Genomic DNA, 18,272 nt, shown 5'->3' on the forward strand with positions numbered 1-18,272 from the left:
AAGCATCTTCTGTCCACACCCCAGAAAAATCACAAAATTAAAGAAATGGGAATTGGAAGGGCTACAATCATTCTTGACTTAGTTTTTTTTGGGGGGGGGGGGGCTTTGCAAGGCAATGGGATTAAGTGACTTGCCCAAGGTTACACAGTTAGGTAATTACTGAGTGTCTGAGGCTGGATTTGAATTCAGGTCCTCCTGACTCCAGGGCCAGTGCTCTATGCCACTTAGCTGCACCTTGACTTAGTTTTATACTATAATATTATATGTCTTGTATTTTTATTTATTTATTTGTCTGTTTATTTATTTATTTATTTTTAGATTTTTGCAAGGCAAATGGGGTTAAGTGGCTTGCCCAAGGCCACACAGCTAGGTAATTACTAAGTGTCTGAGACCGGATTTGAACCCAGGTACTCCTGACTCCAAGGCCGGTGCTTTATCCATCATGCCACCTAGCCGCCCCTATTTATTTTTCTAAATATTAAGTGACTGCTATGTTTCAGATACTAAGCTAAGAAATATTTAATCTGGTTCATGCTTGTTTAGTATTTCTGATCTAGTTCAATCAATACAAAAAGATGTATGTACTTGAGAAATGGTCATCTAGCTTCTACTTGAAGACCACAAAGGAAGGAGAGCCTACTAGAGTAGCTCATTCTACTTTTGGTTAGCTCTAATTATTAAGCAATTATGGGTGGCAAAATGGACAGAGTGTTGGACCTTGAGTTGGAAAGATTCATTCTTCCTGAGTTCGAAAATGGCCTCAGACATTTGTGTAAATTCTATTTGCCTTGATTCCCTTATCTGTAAAGTGAGCTGGAGGGGGAAATGACAAACTATTCCAGTATCTTTGCAAGAAATATACCCAAATGAAGTCACAAAGAGTCAGACAGGACAGAAATGATTGTACAACAGTTTGTTGGAAAGTTTTTATTAACAACATATCTAAATTTGACTTGAACTTGAGATCTTTGAGGGCAGAAACTGTGTTGCCCCAAAATGCAGAAGATGCTTAGTAAATTCTTTGTTGTTTGGTCTAAAAACTGGGAGGTTCTTGGCACTCTATATTCTCTTTTGTCATTCTTACTGAAGAAGAAAAAAGACTCCCAAGGACTGAGGGCCATTTTGTATTTTTCTTTGTTTTATTAGTTGCCAAGTAGAATTTATTACTAAGCTGCCAGACTTCTGCTTCTGAGTTCTTCCAAATATCAGCTAGACTGATATTTGTAGAGCAGTCATATCTGCTAACCATATCAAAAACAATTCCAGAATGGGAGAAGAGCTTGAGCTGTATTTTATTGACCTAGTTTCTCAGAAAATAGGATCATCTCTATACCAGAAAGAGATTGGTGTAAAATTTTGATGCTATAGTTACCTTGCTTTTAAGAAGACTTTTAATTTGTTGCTGGTTTTTGAAGAGGCAGAGGAATTTGCCAACATTTGTGGGATTATGGGAATAGCAAGGGAGTTCCAGAAAAACATCTAGTTCTGCTTCATTGACTCTATGTGGATTACAACAAAATGTAGCAAGTTCTTAAAGCGATGGGAGTATCAGATCATTTTACTTGTCTCCTGAGGAATCTGTATGTGGGCCCAGAAACAAGAGTTAGATCTAAACCTGGAACAACTGATTGGTTTACATTTGGGAAAGGAATACAACAAAGTTGTATATTGTCACCTTATTTATTTAACTTATATGCAGAGCGCTTCATACAAAATGCAAGGCTGGATGAATCAAAAGCTGGAATTGAAATCATCTGGAGAAATATCAATAGACTCACATAAGCAGCTGTTACACTCTGACAACAGAAAGTGAAGAGGCCTTAAGAAGCCTCTTGATGATGAGGGTAAAAGAATGGAATATAAAAGCCAGTGTGAAACTTAACATAAAAAAAAATAAAAACAAATGAAAATCTTGGCAACTGAATACTTCCTGGCAAATAAAGGGAGAAGAAATAGAAGTAGTGTTAGATTTCATATTTTTAGACTCAAAGATCACTATAGATGGTGACTATAGCCATGAAATTAAAATATAATTGCTCCTTGGAAGCAAAACTATGACAAATCTGGACAGCATACTAAAAAGCAGAGACATCATCTTGTTGACAAGGGTCTGAATACTCAAAACTATAGTTTTTCTTTTTTTTTCCTTTTTTTTCTTTATTTTTTTAAATTTATTTTTTATTCTCATTTTGTACAAATGTTTTTTTTTACATTAATAAAATATACTTGTTTACAAGTGAACAAAATACCCCTCCCACCATGAATATAGATAGACTTGCTTGGGCAAAAAAGTAAAGGGGAGAGAGAAAAATTAAAATTAAAAAAATAATAGTAATAATTGTAGGTATGGCCAGGTGGCACAATGGTCGAAGCACCAGCCCTGGAGCCACGAGCACCCGAGTCCATATCCAGCCTCTTAAACCCAATAATCACCCAGCCCTGTGACATACAAGCCACCTGATCCCCACTGCCCTGCAAAAACCAAAAAGAAGAAAAAAAAAAAAGACCCAAAATAAAATAAAATAGTAATAATAGTAGGGGTGGCTGGGTGGTAGACAGAGCATTGGCCCTTGAGCCAGGAGCACCTGGGTCCGAATCCAGCCCCAGACATCTAAAGATCACCCTGCTATGTGGCCCCAGGCAGGCCACCCAGCCCCACTTGCCCTGCACCCTCCCCCAAATAATAATAACAAAACATGTACTTCAGTCTTTGTTCCAACACCAACAACTCTGTCGAGAGTGGATCTCATTCTTTATGATAAGTCCATCACAGAAGTTAATTCCATATTTTTCCAATGTTGCCATTGTTGATCGCAACTCCCTCCTTTCTTATTTCTCCACTACCATGTACTATATTTTCTCTCTCCTTTCACTCTGACTCTGCTGTAGGGTCGCTGAGTGGCACAGCAGACAGATCCCTGGTCCTGGGGCCAAGAGGCCCTGAGCCCCCATACCACCCCTTAGGCCCAGAATCTATCTGGCCCTATGGTCCTGGACAGGCCTTCCAATCCCAGCCCCTTGCAAGAAGTAAAAAAGAAAATGTGTTATATCTGACCACTGTCCCCCCATGGTCCATCCTCTCCTCCTTTATTCACATCCCCACCCCTTCCCCCTGCTCCCCCCTCCTTCTTACTCCAGATGTCTATACCCCATTGAGTATATATGCTGTTTCCTCTCCTAGCCATCTCTGATGAGAGCAAAGGTTCCCTCATTCCCCCTTGCCTCCCCCCTTCCATATCATTGCAATAGCTCATTGTAATAAAAAAAAATCTTATGTGAAATATCTTGGACTATTCCCCCTCTCCTTTTCCTTTCTCCCATTCCATTTCCCTTTTTTCCCCTATTGACTCCATTTTTACACCATATTTTATCTTTGAATTCAGCTTTCTCCTGTGCTTCAACTATAAAAGCTCCCTCTACCTGCTCTATTAACTGAGATGGTTCATATGAATATTATCAGTATCATTTTTCTATACATGCAGTTCATCCTCATTAAGTCCCTCATATTTTCCCCCCTCCTCCAGTCTCCATGCTTCACCTGAGTCCTGTATCTGAAGATCAAACCTTTTGTTCAGTTCTGGCCATTCCAAAAGGAACCTTTGAAATTTTCCTGGTTCATTGAAAGTCCATCTTTTTCCCTGGAAGAGGACATTCAGCCTTGCTGGGTAGTTCATTCTTGGCTGCATTCTAAGCTCTTTTGCCTTTCTGGTATATTGTATTTCAAGCCCTATGAGCTTCCAATGTAGTTGCTGCTAAGTCCTGTGTGATCCTGACTGCAGCTCCACGATATTTGAACTGTGTCCTTCTGGCTGCTTGTAATATTTTCTCTTTGACTTGGGAGTTCTGGAACTTGGCTATAATATTCCTGGGGGTTGGTTTTTTGGGATCTCTTTCTCAGGGGGATGGGTGGATTCTCTCCATTTCTATTTTGCCCTCTGCTTCTAGAATATCAGGGCAATTTTCCTGTAGTAATTCTTTGAAAATGATGTCAAGGCTCTTTTCCTGATCATGACTTTCAGGTATTCCAATAATTTTCAAATTATCTTTCCTAAGTCTGTTTTCCATATCAGTTGTTTTCAATATTTCACATTTTCTTCTAATTTTTCATTTTTTTGGTTTTGAAGTATTGATTCCTGATTTCTGTTAAATTCATCAATCTCCCTGAATTCTATTCTTTGTCTGAAGGATTTGTTCTCCTCAGAGAGTTTTCTTATCTCTTTTTCCATCTGGCCAATTTTGCTTTTTAAAGCATTCTTCTCCTCAATAACTTTTTGAACTATTTTATCCATTTGACCTAAGCTGTTTTTAGCATGCTATTTTCTTCAGCATTTTTTTGGATTTCCTTGACTAAGCTGCTGACTTCATTTTCATGTTTTTCCTGCATCTCTCTCCTTTCTTTTCCCAGTTTTTCTTCCAACTCCCTTCATTTTATTTTCAAAGTCTTTTTTGAGCTCTATCATAGTCTGAGCCCAATTTCTGTTTTTCTTGGAGTCTTTAGATGCAAGAGCTTGTGCTTCCTCATCTTCAGACTGAGTATTTTGATCCTTCTTGGGCTCATTTGCAAAATATTTCTCAATGGTCTTCCTCTTGTTTCTTTGCTTGTTCATTTTCCCAGCCTAAGCCTGTTTTTTGGGGTGCTTCCTGAGCTTTTGGGACACTTCCACAAGGGTCTCAGTGTGTGAGGCTCTGTCCTCCCTCCTGGTCTGTGAATGACCATAAGCGTCCCCCTCTGCCACAGGGCTGAGGTGGGGGGGACCCTGCTGTTCTATGGGGGGGCCTAGACTGGGATCAGGATCTGAATGTGTTCAGAGCCCCAGAGTCCTGTTCCAGGGGCAGAGGGCAGAGCTCAGCAGTCTCTTTCTCTTCACTCCCCTCCCTCAGCTCAATGGGCTCATGCCCTGGGGGCTCCTGCTTACTGGCTCCACCTGCTTCTGTTTCTGGTTCTAGGCTGCTGAAAGCCCAAGCTGCTTGCTGTGTGCCCTGAAGGCTGGGCTCCACATGTTCACTCTGGCAGAGGTCCCCCGCTGTTCCCCCACTTTGTGCCCAGTGCTCCCAGGGTGCAGCTCAGGAGACTCCCACTCTGCTGTGAACCGCGGCTTCCAGAGCCCTGGGGCTGTCTCCAGGAGGCTGAAGTTCTTTTGCTCTGGCTGGCCACCCCTCTGGCGGGCCACACCTCCGACCCCGGGACGCAGAGCCTTTCTGCTCTTTTCCAGGTTACCTTGAGTAGGAGAACTGCCTCACTGGGTCCCTTTGTAGGTTCTGTCTCTTGAAAGTTTAGAGTCCTTAGTTTAGAAGTTTTATGAAAGAGCTCCTAAGACTTGATCCCTTCATGTCGCCATCTTGGCTCCGCCAAAACTATAGTTTTTCCACTAACAATATATGGCTATGAGAGTTGGATTGTGAGAAAATCTGAGCTGCAGAATTGACACTTTTGAATTGTGTTGCTGAAGTAGACTTTAAAAGTCCCTTGGATAGCCAGGAGCTCATATTAGTCAATACTTAAAGAAATTAATTCAGGCTATTCATTGGAAGATCATATACTGAAGCTGAAACTTAAATACTCTGACCACATAATGAGAAGACAGGACTCTTGGGGGAAAAAACTTGATGTTGAGAAAGATTGAAGGCAATTAACAGATTGTAGAAAATGAGATGCACAGGTGGTATCATGGAAACATGAACCAGGACAGACTTTGAGAGATAGTGGAGAATGAAAGGAAAACTGGTCCATGGGGTTATGAAGAGTTGGATATGATTGAATATCAATTTGTTATAGATTATAATCCTAATCTTAACTGTTAAAGTTAACTAGCTAATTTGAATGGTTAAAGTATGGTACTAAAGGAATAAAGTCATGATTTCAGTCCTCTTTTCAAAAATAATTAATTAATTAATTAATTTTGAATTTTATAATTTTTCCTTTAATCTTGGTTATCTGCTATTATCTACTTTTTTTGAACTTTTGTAGATGAAGCATAAATGTGTCATTTCCCCCATTAGAATGTGAGCTGCTTGGGAGCAAGAACACTTAAAAATTATTTATTTATTTATTTATCCAACTACATGCAAAGATAGTTTTCAATAATCATTTTTTTGGTAAAGCTTTGAATTTCATATTTTTCTCCCTCCCTCCTCCCTTTCCTTCCCCTCCCCCGATAGAAAACAATCTAATATAGGTTATATATGTGTAACTATGTTATACATATATCCATATTAATCATCCTATGAAAGAAAAATCAAATGGAAATGGAAAAAGCATAATACATAAGACGGCTTTTAAAAAATTCAAGATAGTAAGCTTTAGTCTTCATTTAGACTCCATGATTTCTTCTCTGGATATAGATAGACCATCACAAATCTTTTAGAATTTTCTTTGATTATTGTACTACTGAAATGAACAAGTCCATCCTAGTTGACCATCACTCAGTGTTGCATTTTAGTGTATTCTTCTGGTTTGAACAAGAACATTTTTGTTTCCTATTTGTATCCTTAGTGCTTAGCACAATGCTTTATACCTAGTAAGTGCTTAATAAATGTCTTTATCATTCATTCAATATGTTTTTCTAATCATTTAGTTCTAAATCTAGCACTCTATCATATAGGGTTAGGCACTGAAATGTTTTCCAATGAACAAGATAGTGAAATTGAACAATAGGAAGCATAGAGCTCTTGATTTGTCTCAGAGTGATTTGGGGCTTTCTGTTTCTTGGCTTGAATGTAATAATATAATGCAGAACATCTAAACTAGATGTCATGGCACTCTATTATTTGATAATCAAGAGATAGTACTTATTGAATAAGCAATCACCTGACAAATTTCTGGCTTTGAATCCTATATGAAAGTGGGAAAATTATCTAAACTTACTATTTCAAAGTTTCTTCATCTTTAGATATGGAGAATGATAAGGATTTACTTATTAGAATTCTTATTAAAATGGTTATCAAAGCATTTGAAAAACACAAAATTCCAAATAATAATTTGTAAAACATAATTTCTTACACCTGAAGGAAAATGAGAAAAGACTAAATTTTTAAGTGAAATCTGGCAATTTCTGCAAAATGCTATGTCTGAATGTTAATAGATTCCAAAACATTGAAGGAATACCCAGCAGAAGACTAGCAGCTGTTGGAACTTATTCCACTAACAGAACAGGGAATTATATCAATTTGTAGAACCAATGGAGTCTTTTATGACATTAGCTTTCCAAGCCTTATTGAAAGTTTCCCAGTGGTCTCAGGAAATATTATGAAAAACATTTGTGAATTCAAAAGCTACTCATTAAAGCAAACAAAAACAATTAACAAAATTGTTTTTGTTGAAGATGATTATCATTAAGGAAAAAATTAGTACAAATTATTAAATGAACCAAACTAGTAGTTTAATTTCTTATTTTTAAACTATATTTTTCAGGGTTCATGTTTGGTCAGCTCTTGATTATACACATTTTAAAAATCCAGTCTAGCTCTAAACACCACCTACTGAAGAGACAAGCTGGTCTAGCTGAAGCAACAATGCCCCCTGAGGGAGAGAAAAAAGGAGGCATGTATCAGTAAAATCAAACCACTGCCAGTACCTTGACCACTCTTTCCCCTTAGATCATGTTGGAGACAATACAGGACACTAAGCCTAAAAGTCCTGGCATTAATAGGATCCCCCAGAACATCAACTCTGCTATATCTCTGGCCCCTGTATCCATCCTCTAAGGGAGCAACCCTGGAAAAGGCATCTGCCATCTCTATCAGCACCAAACCATCAAACTTCTTCATCAGAGACATTTTCAAAGACTTTGCAAAAAAAGTTCTTATCAGCACTAACGTCAAAACATTCTCAACATCAGAAACAGATATAGTAATATCAATTGAAATGATATCAAAGAAGAACCATAATTAACTACTTTATCTCTATACCCCAAGGACTCCTGGGCTGGACCACTGGATTTTTTCATCTGACTTGCAGCTGAAAATCAGGTACATGTAGCATTTTCCTGCCTTATTATTTTTCTTTTTTTTCCCTTTGGGGCAGCAAGGTGGTTCAGTGGATACAGTGAGTGAATATCTGGGGTCAAATCCAGTCTTAGACTCTAATTAGTTGTATAACCCTGGACACTATTTGCCCCAGTTTCCTCATCTGTAAAATGTGTTGGAGAAGGCAAATCACACCAGTATCTGCCAAGAAAATCACAAATGGGGGTCACAGAGAGTCAGATATAGGAGGCAACTAGGTGATGCAGTGACTAGAGCACCAGCTCTGGAATTGGGAGGACCTGAATCCAAATCCAGCCTCAGATACACATTTTAATACTTACTTAGCTGTGTGATCTTGGGCAAGTCACTTAACCCCAATGACTTGCAAAAATTAAAACAAAAACAAAAAACAAAGTTGGATATCATCAAAGAATAGCACATTTTTTCCCTTTATGCTCTCAGCATACCTTTTCATTCATTCCTTCATTCCTTTATACATTCTTTCATTGACTCCCTGAATATTGCTGAACCAGTTTCTTCTCTAATTTAAATTTATTTTTATTAAAGATATTATTTGAGTTTTACATTTTCCCCCCAATTTTGCTTCCCTCCCCCCTCCCCCCCCACAGAAAGCACTCTGTCAGTCTTTACTTTGTTTCCATGTTGTACTTTGATCCAAATTGGGTGTGATGAGAGAGAAATCATATCCTTAAAGAGAAGAGAAGTCTAAGAGGTAACAAGATCAGACAATAAGCTATCTGTTTTTTTCTAAATTAAAGGGAATAGTCCTTGCACTTTGTTCAAACTCCACAGCTCCTTATCTGGATACAGATGGTACTCACCTTTGCAGACAGCCCAAAATTGTTCCCAATTGTTGCACTGATGGAATGAGCAAGTCCTTCAAGGTTGAACATCACTCCCATGTTGCTGTTAGGGTGTACAGTGTTTTTCTGGTTCTGCTCATCTCACTCAGCATCAGTTCATGCAAATCCCTCCAGATTTCCCTGAAATCCCATCCCTCCTGGTTTCTAATAGAACAATAGTGTTCTATGATATACATATACCACAGTTTGCTAAGCCATTCTCTAATTGAAGGACATTTACTGGATTTCCAATTCTTTGCCACCACAAACAAGGCTGCTATAAATATTTTTGTGTAAGTAATGTTTTTACTTTTTTTTTCTCATCTCTTCAGGGTATAGACCCAGTAGTGGTATTGCTGGGTCAAAGGGTATGCACATTTTTGTTGCCCTTTGGGCATAGTTCCAAATAGCTCTCCAGAAGGGTTGGATGAGTTCACAGCTCCACCAACAGTGTAATAGTGTCCCAGATTTCCCACATCCCTTCCAACAATGATCATTATCCTTCCTGGTCATACTGGCCAATCTGAGAGGTGTGAGGTGGTACCTCAGAGAAGCTTTAATTTGCATTTCTCTAATAATTAATGATTTAGAGTATTTTTTCATATGGCTATGGATTACTTTGATCTCATCTGTAAATTGCCTTTGCATATCCTTTGACCATTTGTCAATTGGGGAATGGCTTTTTGTTTTAAAAATATGACTCAGTTCTCTGTATATTTTAGAAATGAGTCCTTTGTCAGAATCATTAGTTGTAAAGATTGTTTCCCAATTTACTACATTTCTTTTGATCTTGGTTACATTGGTTTTATCTGTGCAAAAGCTTTTAATTTAATGTAATTGAAATCACCTAATTGGTTTTTGGTGATGTTCTACAATTCTTCCTTAGTCATAAACTGTTCCCCTTTCCATAGATCTGACATGTAGACTAGTCCTTGATCTTCTAATTTGCTTATAGTATTGTTTTTTTATGTCTATGTCCTGTAACCATTTGGATCTTATCTTGGTAAAGGGTGTGAGGTGTTGGTCTAATCTAAGTTTCTTCCATACTAACTTCCAATTATCCCAGCAATTTTTATCAAAGAGGGAGCTTTTATCCCAATGGCCAGACTCTTTGGGTTTATCAAACAGCAGATTACTATAATCATCTCCTGCTTTTACACCTAGTCTATTCCACTGTGAACCAGTTTCTTCTCATTACTTTCCTGGAAAAGAAAGATATTTCTTCAAGGAAGCAGCCTGAAGACAAATGGAGGACTTGCAGTAGATGTGTAGCAGTGGCAAAAAATCATCTGGATTCTAGAGTGCAGATATCATTTTTGTAGCACATAATTTTTCACTGCCACTCCTGGTATTGCTATGATCATTTTTATGTTAGTTTAGCTATAAATGGGACACACAGTGGGATGATCATTGTACAAGTTAATTTATACCTTAATGGTGACTTGAAGAAGGAAAAGGAAAGGAAAAAGAAAGGAATAAACATTTATAGAGCACCTACCAGATCATAGGCACTATATTAAGTGTTAATAAATATCATTTCATTTTATACTCACCACAACCTTGCCAGGTTGGTACTTTTATTATCCCTCTTTGACAGTTAAAAAAAAGACCCCAAGGCAAAAAGAGGTTAAATAACTTGTCTAGGGTCCCACAGCTTTGACTCCAGTCTTAGCCCTCTCTCTACAATGACAACTAGGCACAGAAAGAGGTGAACTCTGGGCAAAAAAAAAAATTCCTATCGTTTTAGCGTGAAATATATTTTAATATTAAGCACAGCCCAATATAATTAGAAATGACTCATCTGGACAAAAAAAGATTATTGAATCTAGAGGGAATCTTAAGAGATAATTTAGTCCAATCCCCTCCCTCATTTTACAAATGAGAAAATCACAGATCACATAGGCAGAGACTTGCTCAAGTTCACACAGTAGACCTGGCACCAGAATTCAGGATCAGCACTAAGAATTTAAGTTTGATGTTTATTCCACTATAAAACATAGTATTTCAGAATTTTTGTTTGTTAATTCCTGTATGTAAAATTTGATATAGCAAAATTTGTCATATGAATTTTTTCTCTTTCTTTTTGACTCCTGTGGACACACTGTATTTTAAAATTACATGCAATTTAGTCTAACACATCTGTCTATTTGAAACTATTGCAAACATGCACTCTAGAAAAGGAATGGAGAAATTTACCATGACCCCCACAAGAACCCTATTGTGATATTTTTCATCAAAGAACTGGCATGAATTGGCACATTTCTGGTATAGAGTACAGAAAGAGAAAAGCAGAAAGATGGCTATGGATGGCTAGTTTCAAGACCCTGCCAGAAGCATCATGGATGACGAGTGGATGGCAGAAGGCTACCCATATCCCTTGTTTTCTCTATGGTTGGTCAAGGGAACTTTGAAATGAATGAAATTGCTTCAAAAGGAAACTGGGATTTTTATTTATTATTATTATTATTATTATCATTATTATTATTTTAATGGAGTCTACTGGCTCTAAGTCGAGTTTTCAAGTTCTTTTGACCTTATAATGAAGTAGAGGGAAAAAGCGTTCCTTGTCATGTGCTTCTCTATGTTGCCATTGGAAAGATTTTGGAACTGATACTATTGTCAGTCTGCTTTTGAGGACAAACATACCCTTTATTGTTTCTAGAGGAAGGATGGAAATGCATCTACTTATTTCTGAATCTTCATTCATGATTCATCACTTGTTTTTAGCAGAATTAAAATGAAACATCAGTGAGATTTAGGTTTTGAATTGGAGATATTTTGATGCATGTTTCTGAAAATAACATGTAGTTGAGCTCCTATTTGAACTGGTTTATTAGATAAGTTGTGTTTTTTTTAATTAAGAAGCAAGCTAAAATATATCTTCAGTTTAAAAAATAATATTTTGATTCAGTTTTGTTCACATTTCAGCAAATTGAGTTTTTTTTAAGGTTGGGGTTCATGGTGTATTTTGGTTCAGGTCACTGGTTCTTAGTTAGAAAACACTTTTGTGAGTGAGTTTTGGAATGGTTTTCAATCTCATTTGAAAATATTCTTTATCCCTTCCTCTATTTCTAAACTCTCTCCCTCTACTCTGATTTATCATTTTACTGTAACTCTATTAGCTTCAAAGCATTTGGGGATGCTGTTACTATGACAGGCTCTATAGCAAATGAGGCTGCATTGAATTATTTAGCTTTCAGCTAAAGTAGAGGGAGTGAAAGCAGCTGAGCAGTTCATAAGATCTTGAGTTAATTTGTCCATGGACTTGGGGCTTTTATGATATTTTTTTCTTTGTGACTGCAAATAATGAATTTTAAGGCAGCAAAGAGGAAAAAAATGCATTTAACTATTTGGTTATAAATAACAAACCTATAGCCAAGGAATTATCTCTCTTATTGTATGTATTTTTTGTAGTTACATAGATAAAATGTTGAAGGATCATGAATATATTTAATATCTGTATTCATAGGAGATATTCCCAATCATTAATGACATCATTTCTATTTTTCTTTTCTTTCAAAGACAGATCAGAATTTCTACTTAAGACAGTCTCTGCTTTTGAAGATGGCCTATTTTCCTTAACAGAAGATGCTTGTTAAATTGTTTTTAATTGAAGCATTCCCCTTTTAAGTTAAGGGGGGTGTTTTGGGTTTTTTTTTTTTTTTTTTAGGTTTTTGCAAGGCAATGGGGTTAAGTGGCTTGCCCATGGTTACACAGCTAGGTAATTATTAAGCATCTGAGGCCGGATTTGAACTCAGGTACTCCTGACTCCAGGGCCTGTGCCACCTAGGCACCCCTCCTTTTATTTTTTAACTCATTGTGTAGAGTGATTGTGTAGTGTTGTAGTGATGGGAAACAGAGAAAGTAACAATTCTGGTACTTGGAGCAAACACACCTCCATTCTCAAACCCTCTTCTTTAGAGAGCAACATGAAAAGTTCAACTTTTAAAGATAAATTTAGTGGTAAGGAAAGGGGAGACCTAAAGAGAGAACCTAGATCTCAGGATACAAGACCTTGTTGGGGGAAACAGAGACCCTCAACAGCAACCAAGGCTGATGTTGGGGAAATCGCCAAAAGGGAGAAAGCAGAGTCTTGGAAAAGTTCCATCTAGAGGGTGAGGGGTTGGATAAAGTGGACCATCTGGTAGCTTCCAAACTTAATTATTATTGATAAATAGGTGCAAATGAATATTTATTTATTGATGGACTTTAAATGCTGTTAACAATCTCTAAATTTCAGTGATAAAGATATGATTTCTTCATCCTAGTTAATAGTTCTGATATGAGGGCACAGGCTAGAGTGCTCTTTCCTATTTTAGTTGCTGTCTTTTTGAGAGATATGATTGTTAGAAGATCCAGAGAGAGTAAATCAGATGTTATTAGGGCAGAGCTAGCCCTTTCGACCTAAAGTATCTGCCAAAGTTGTCATAAGTTCAGGAAGATTCTGTGTCCAATTCTTATCAGAAGGTGAAAATGTATCTATAGTGGAATATCTTTACCAGTTTTCAACCTGTAAACCAATGTTTCAACCTATATCTTCCAACACGTATTTTGGGTATGTACACCTGCCAAATAAGCAGGAGGGTGTATGGGAGAGGAAAGAGCATAATGCTGAATCTGAAGATTAATTTTATTCATGCCTCTAAGACCTTAAATTAAGGACAATTAACCTTATACAAAGGACAAATTGCACTGGGCCTCAGTTTCCTCATCTACTAAAAATAATCTTCAAGGTCTGGATGCATTTTTGAGATCTGTAAGAGCTTGTTGATTGGTAAGAAGTTTTTCCTTGAGGAAGACTGGAAAATAGCATAATCGCACTCAAGAAAATAACTCAGAATGCTTATCTTCTGTCGTAAATACCGGGAGGACTGCATAAGATCGCTAAAACTTTTCAATATTCATAGACTTTTCATCTCAAAAGCCAATTCCTATGATACCTGTGATTCTCAGGTGAAAGTGACAGGAAAAGTGCGAAACCATTCAGGGACTCCAGTCTAGATAAACTGGGGGTGAACGGGACAAGGGGGTGATGCATTATAATCCTTATCAACAAACATCTTTTGAGTCCCTAGGAGTCCTGAAATTATATTAAGCATAGAAAATCGTGACTTTCCCAAGACAGACTTGAGACCTCTCTTAATGCAGGCTCTGAGTCTTCTCTGTCCACTTTGACAGCATTTATCATTCTAGTTTCTCCTCTATCTGACTGGCTCTTTCTACCAAACCCCAGGAGCAGTTTTGAGTTTTTGTGAAGCTTCAGATCCCGCTCTCAGACCAACAGCCAGCCAGCCAGGAGTCGCCTGCGGTGCATGTCTGTTGATTATCGTCATTGCGCTGTGTGATCACTACGGAACTGCAGGCTTTGCATTGGCAGCCTTGCACGGTTCTTCCAAATACATGAGGCTCGCATAGATACAATAACACAGAGCTTTCCCCGCCTTTGATCTAGGGAAGGACGAAGGATAGCCAGATTGCCTCTGGGTCGATGCATCCAGGTGCCACAATTTTATATAGCTCCAGAGAAATTGACTCTTGAGGTTTGGAAAGCACAAAAAAAAAAAATAAAAAAACTACAAAAGGGGCTAATTCCAGTGTATACCATTCATCTACCGTACTGGCTCTTTAACTGTTAGAGAGCAAGTGTCTAGTTTTAAGGAGTAGAGACCTTTTTAAAAAAAAAATGCAACTAGACAGTGTATAAGGGAAGGAAAGGTTGCAGAATTATCCATCCCTGTCTAGGTAGGGCTCATAGTTTCGTTTGCCAGAATTAGGCCCCAAAAAAGGGAGCCCAATCTTTCTCCACCACAGGGGGCTCTCCTTGGGAACGGCTGGGGCGCAGTTAGTGGATGTGTGTGGAAAGATGCGAGCGCTGTGCTTCTGCCAGGCTTTGCCCGCTCCCGACCCAAAAGCAGTGCTGAAGGCCCGAGGCGAGGAGGGGTCGGGGGCCTAAAGGAGGGCCTAGGACCACAGAGGGAGGGGAGGAGGAAGGAGGCCAAAGTGTGGCCGGGCAGGTGCTCCCAGGGGCCTCGGAAGGGTGATTGGCGGGTGTGGGGATGTGGGTGGGGGTAGACCGGGGCCGGGCCTCGGCGCTGCGGGAGCCTGTGGCCCCGCCTCCTCCGCCCCCGCCGCGGGACTATCTGGTCCCGGCAGCAGCGATGTCCCCCGGCAGGAATGTCCCTCCTCAGATAATGTTATTTATATCTCTGGGCGGGTCCGTGGCTCGGCAGCACCAGGCGCCCGGCGGCCGCTCTGCCAGGAGCCCCGCGCTGCCCTCCTCCTTCTGCGCCCCACTTGCCCCGCTACTGCTCAGGGCTCTGTGTGGCTGCAGTTTCAGCCCAAGTGCAGGTGAGGAGTACAGGGAGGGACGAACTAGGAGTCGGGGAGGAGGGGTCCGTCGCGCGAGGAAGGGGCGCGTGACTCGAACGCTGGGGGGGGGGTCTGAGGGAAAGGGGGACGGGGAGCTTGGGCTGGTGGGCGGCAGGGGCAGTGGCTGCATTGAGTCGCCTGGGCTGCAGGGACAGGTACGGCCAATGAGGTTCCCATCAAGCCAGGCGCTTGGAGACGCGGATCTTGGAGTCTAACAGTCCTGCGCGGGAGAGACTGGGAAAAGGCACATTCTGGGTGCGGGTCCAGCGCAGCCTCCGGGGCCGAGGCGGGCTTGCGTTTGCCTACTCTCGACCTCGGAGCTGCCCCCAAAGTCCTTCTGCTATCCCTTCCCCCGCTCCATTTTCATCCTCTTGGGGCCAATTAGCTCCGCTTCTGTGTAACTTAGCATTCCCGCTTCCCGGATCGTAGGACTCCCTGTAAAGGGAGAATAGTGTAATAGGGTGGCAGGCCCCGGGGGGCATCATATTCTGTGCTCGGCTAACCGAGACGGGGGGGGGGGGGAGGTTCCGGCCAACTGGTTTTCCCTAGCCCTTCTGAACCTACTCTTAATGAAAGGATACTCATCTCTTCCGAGATGCTCGGGATTTGTATCTCCCTGACCAGGACTTGACCCAGACCAAAAGCAAAAAGTAGGAGAAATAACGAAAACTTAGGCACGCACGGTACAGAGCTCCCAGGATCTTGGGGTGGGTGGGTGGGTGGGGGAGCAGGATGGAGGAGGGTTAAAGTTACAGTTTCCGTGACAACGAGTTTCAGGTAGGGCCTTGATTTATAGCCTATTAATAACGAAGCCTCTGTTTGGAGTGAACAATTAGAAGTGCTGGGAGTTAATAATAATGCACTTAACTGTTGCTGAAGCAAAATGAAAAGGAGTCCCTGTTTCTGAAAATTAAAATTTTAGATGTTACAGATGTAATGGGAGGGGGGAGGTAAGGGAGGTGACAATATTTGCATACTGAGAATTCACATTAAAGCTTAAGTGGGGAGATATAGAGGTTGTCAGTCAGCCCAGAACTGTGTGTGGCTGGCTGTTCCTTTCTAGAGTCAGGGCTTATTCTTTGCTTTCTAAGGAATGTGTCCTGGGTGGCATCTAACTGACAAAAGCTAGATAACTTGCTACAACTAGAGATTTCTCAGATGTGATTCTTAATTCTCCATCAGACACTAATGGGCTTTAGATATTTTCAGGGATACTTCATTAATTTGATATAGCAAAGATAGTATACATCTATATATTCCTTTGATATTTTACATACCTTATATACATTTGTATGTGTTGGTGTGTGTGTGTGTATATTTACAGCAACTTATATGATTAAATATACTCACACTCCCATTTTACACATGAGGAAATTGGGACTCTTGAGAGATAAGGTCATTTGTTATTAAGGGGCTACTTGAACCTAGGCAGTCTGCCTCCTAGCCCTGTGCTAGTTTTGCTTAACCTTAGTCAAAGAACTTTCAATTCAAAGACCACAATTTCTTTACTAGGATATGGGAGAGCCTATACAGAGACATTGAGGAATAGCTGAAAGCTCAGTAAAGATGGAATCAAAAGAACTAGGGCCTAAATCCCTGATCTGACAGTACCTGAGTGACCTTGGGCACATAACTTCATTTTTCAATAGATCATTTTCCTCACATGTAAATTGGGGAGGTGGTGATGACCTTTAAGACCCCTTCCATATCTAAATTCTTTTGTGTCCTGATGATTTCAGTCAAGAAGTGGGTGAGTTTACTGAGATTGTAAATGAAGTGCAAGGGTTGAAATAATATTGATAGTTTTGTGCACATGATTCAGGTGATTGGAAACTTTGGTTTAGGAGAAGTCCTTATTTTCAGAATCTTCTATTTTTAGGCTCCTGGTTCAAATTCTACAACTTGGTCTGTAGAGGAAGAAAATCATTGGCTGGCTGCTAAGGGTATTGCGGATAAATTGTTAAGAGATTTTAAGCCTCTTCAAGGACACACCTGTATTGTTGTAGACAGCAGTTAAAACATAGATTCGAACATAGATTTGAGGGGAGGAGAAACCTGGAAATAGCTAAAAAGATTTAATTTTGACTGTGAAAAATGTTTAGAATTTTGTTTTTGTTTGTTGCTTGTCCTTTTTAGAGTTGAGTAGGAGCCTAGAGGTCATCTGGTCAAAGTCTGTTAGGTAGGTTTTTCTTTAGAGACCTTTAAAATTGTTTTTTATTTTTTTTAATTAGGATGGCTTTTAGTTGATAATTTGTGTGGCTATGATTCTGACTATTCATGGCTGGTATATAATTCTAGCTCATATCTTTCCTGCCTTCATAATTGCTTCCTGAAACTCTGCCAGGCCAAAATACTGAGGTTTCTTTTCTTCCTGGTAAGAAGAGAGAGGGAACATCTTCTGCTGTCTAGTTCTTTTGCCATAATGAGCACCTTGAATCTTTTTAAAATTGGGAACTTAATCAGGTTCACAGAGAAGGGGAATGGTTCACAATGATCATTCAACTCTGAACTTAATATCTTTCTAAATTTCTTAACGGATTTTGATAATTTATACACATTTTTACATATTTGTAATTAGTGTTTACAGTTTTTCTTGAGATGTTTCAAATTAGATGAGACATAGCATAGAGGAGTGTGTGTGTGTGTGTGTGTGTGTGTGTGTGTGTGTGTGTGTGGTGCATTTGTAGAAGAGTAATGTGCAAAATTGAGAGAGGTATCAGGTCTTTGGGATGTCTATGTTTTTTTTTGTTTTTGTTTTTTTTTTGGGGGGGATGTCTATGTTAACCCAAACTTAACCACTAAACTACTTTTGAAATGGTCGAGTTTTTTGTGTGTGTGTGTGTGTGTGTGTGTGTGTGTGTGTGTGTGTGTGTGTGTAATCTGTACAGAACTCTACATCATGTACCACATCCCCAATCAAATCCATAGTTAATATTTTCTGTGGCCTAAGGCACAAAATGACACAAGATTTACTTCTCTTCATTGCTGTTAATGTTATCCTGTAGCTCCAAATTTATGGTCATAATTTACAAATTTATTTGAAAGCACAAGGAATGAGAACAACAAATTTGATTC

At 39.4% G+C, this 18,272-nt stretch overlaps 1 protein-coding gene across 2 annotated transcripts in view; it reads left to right on the forward strand.

Annotated features, from left to right (window-relative positions):
• Positions 1–15,045: 15,045 nt before the first annotated feature.
• The window catches only part of SPTB (spectrin beta, erythrocytic), a 183,129-nt gene continuing 179,902 nt past the window's right edge, over positions 15,046–18,272 (forward strand). Inside the window, exon 1 of one of the 2 annotated variants that reach the window (XM_074236122.1) lies at positions 15,046–15,176. The gene's annotated coding sequence lies outside the window, so the exon portion shown is untranslated. The remainder of the gene's footprint in view (positions 15,177–18,272) is intronic. The other variant, XM_074236125.1, reaches the window with a different exon arrangement.

The sequence above is a fragment of the Macrotis lagotis genome, chromosome 4 (assembly GCF_037893015.1).
Source record: "Macrotis lagotis isolate mMagLag1 chromosome 4, bilby.v1.9.chrom.fasta, whole genome shotgun sequence".
Classification (NCBI taxonomy): domain Eukaryota; kingdom Metazoa; phylum Chordata; class Mammalia; order Peramelemorphia; family Peramelidae; genus Macrotis; species Macrotis lagotis.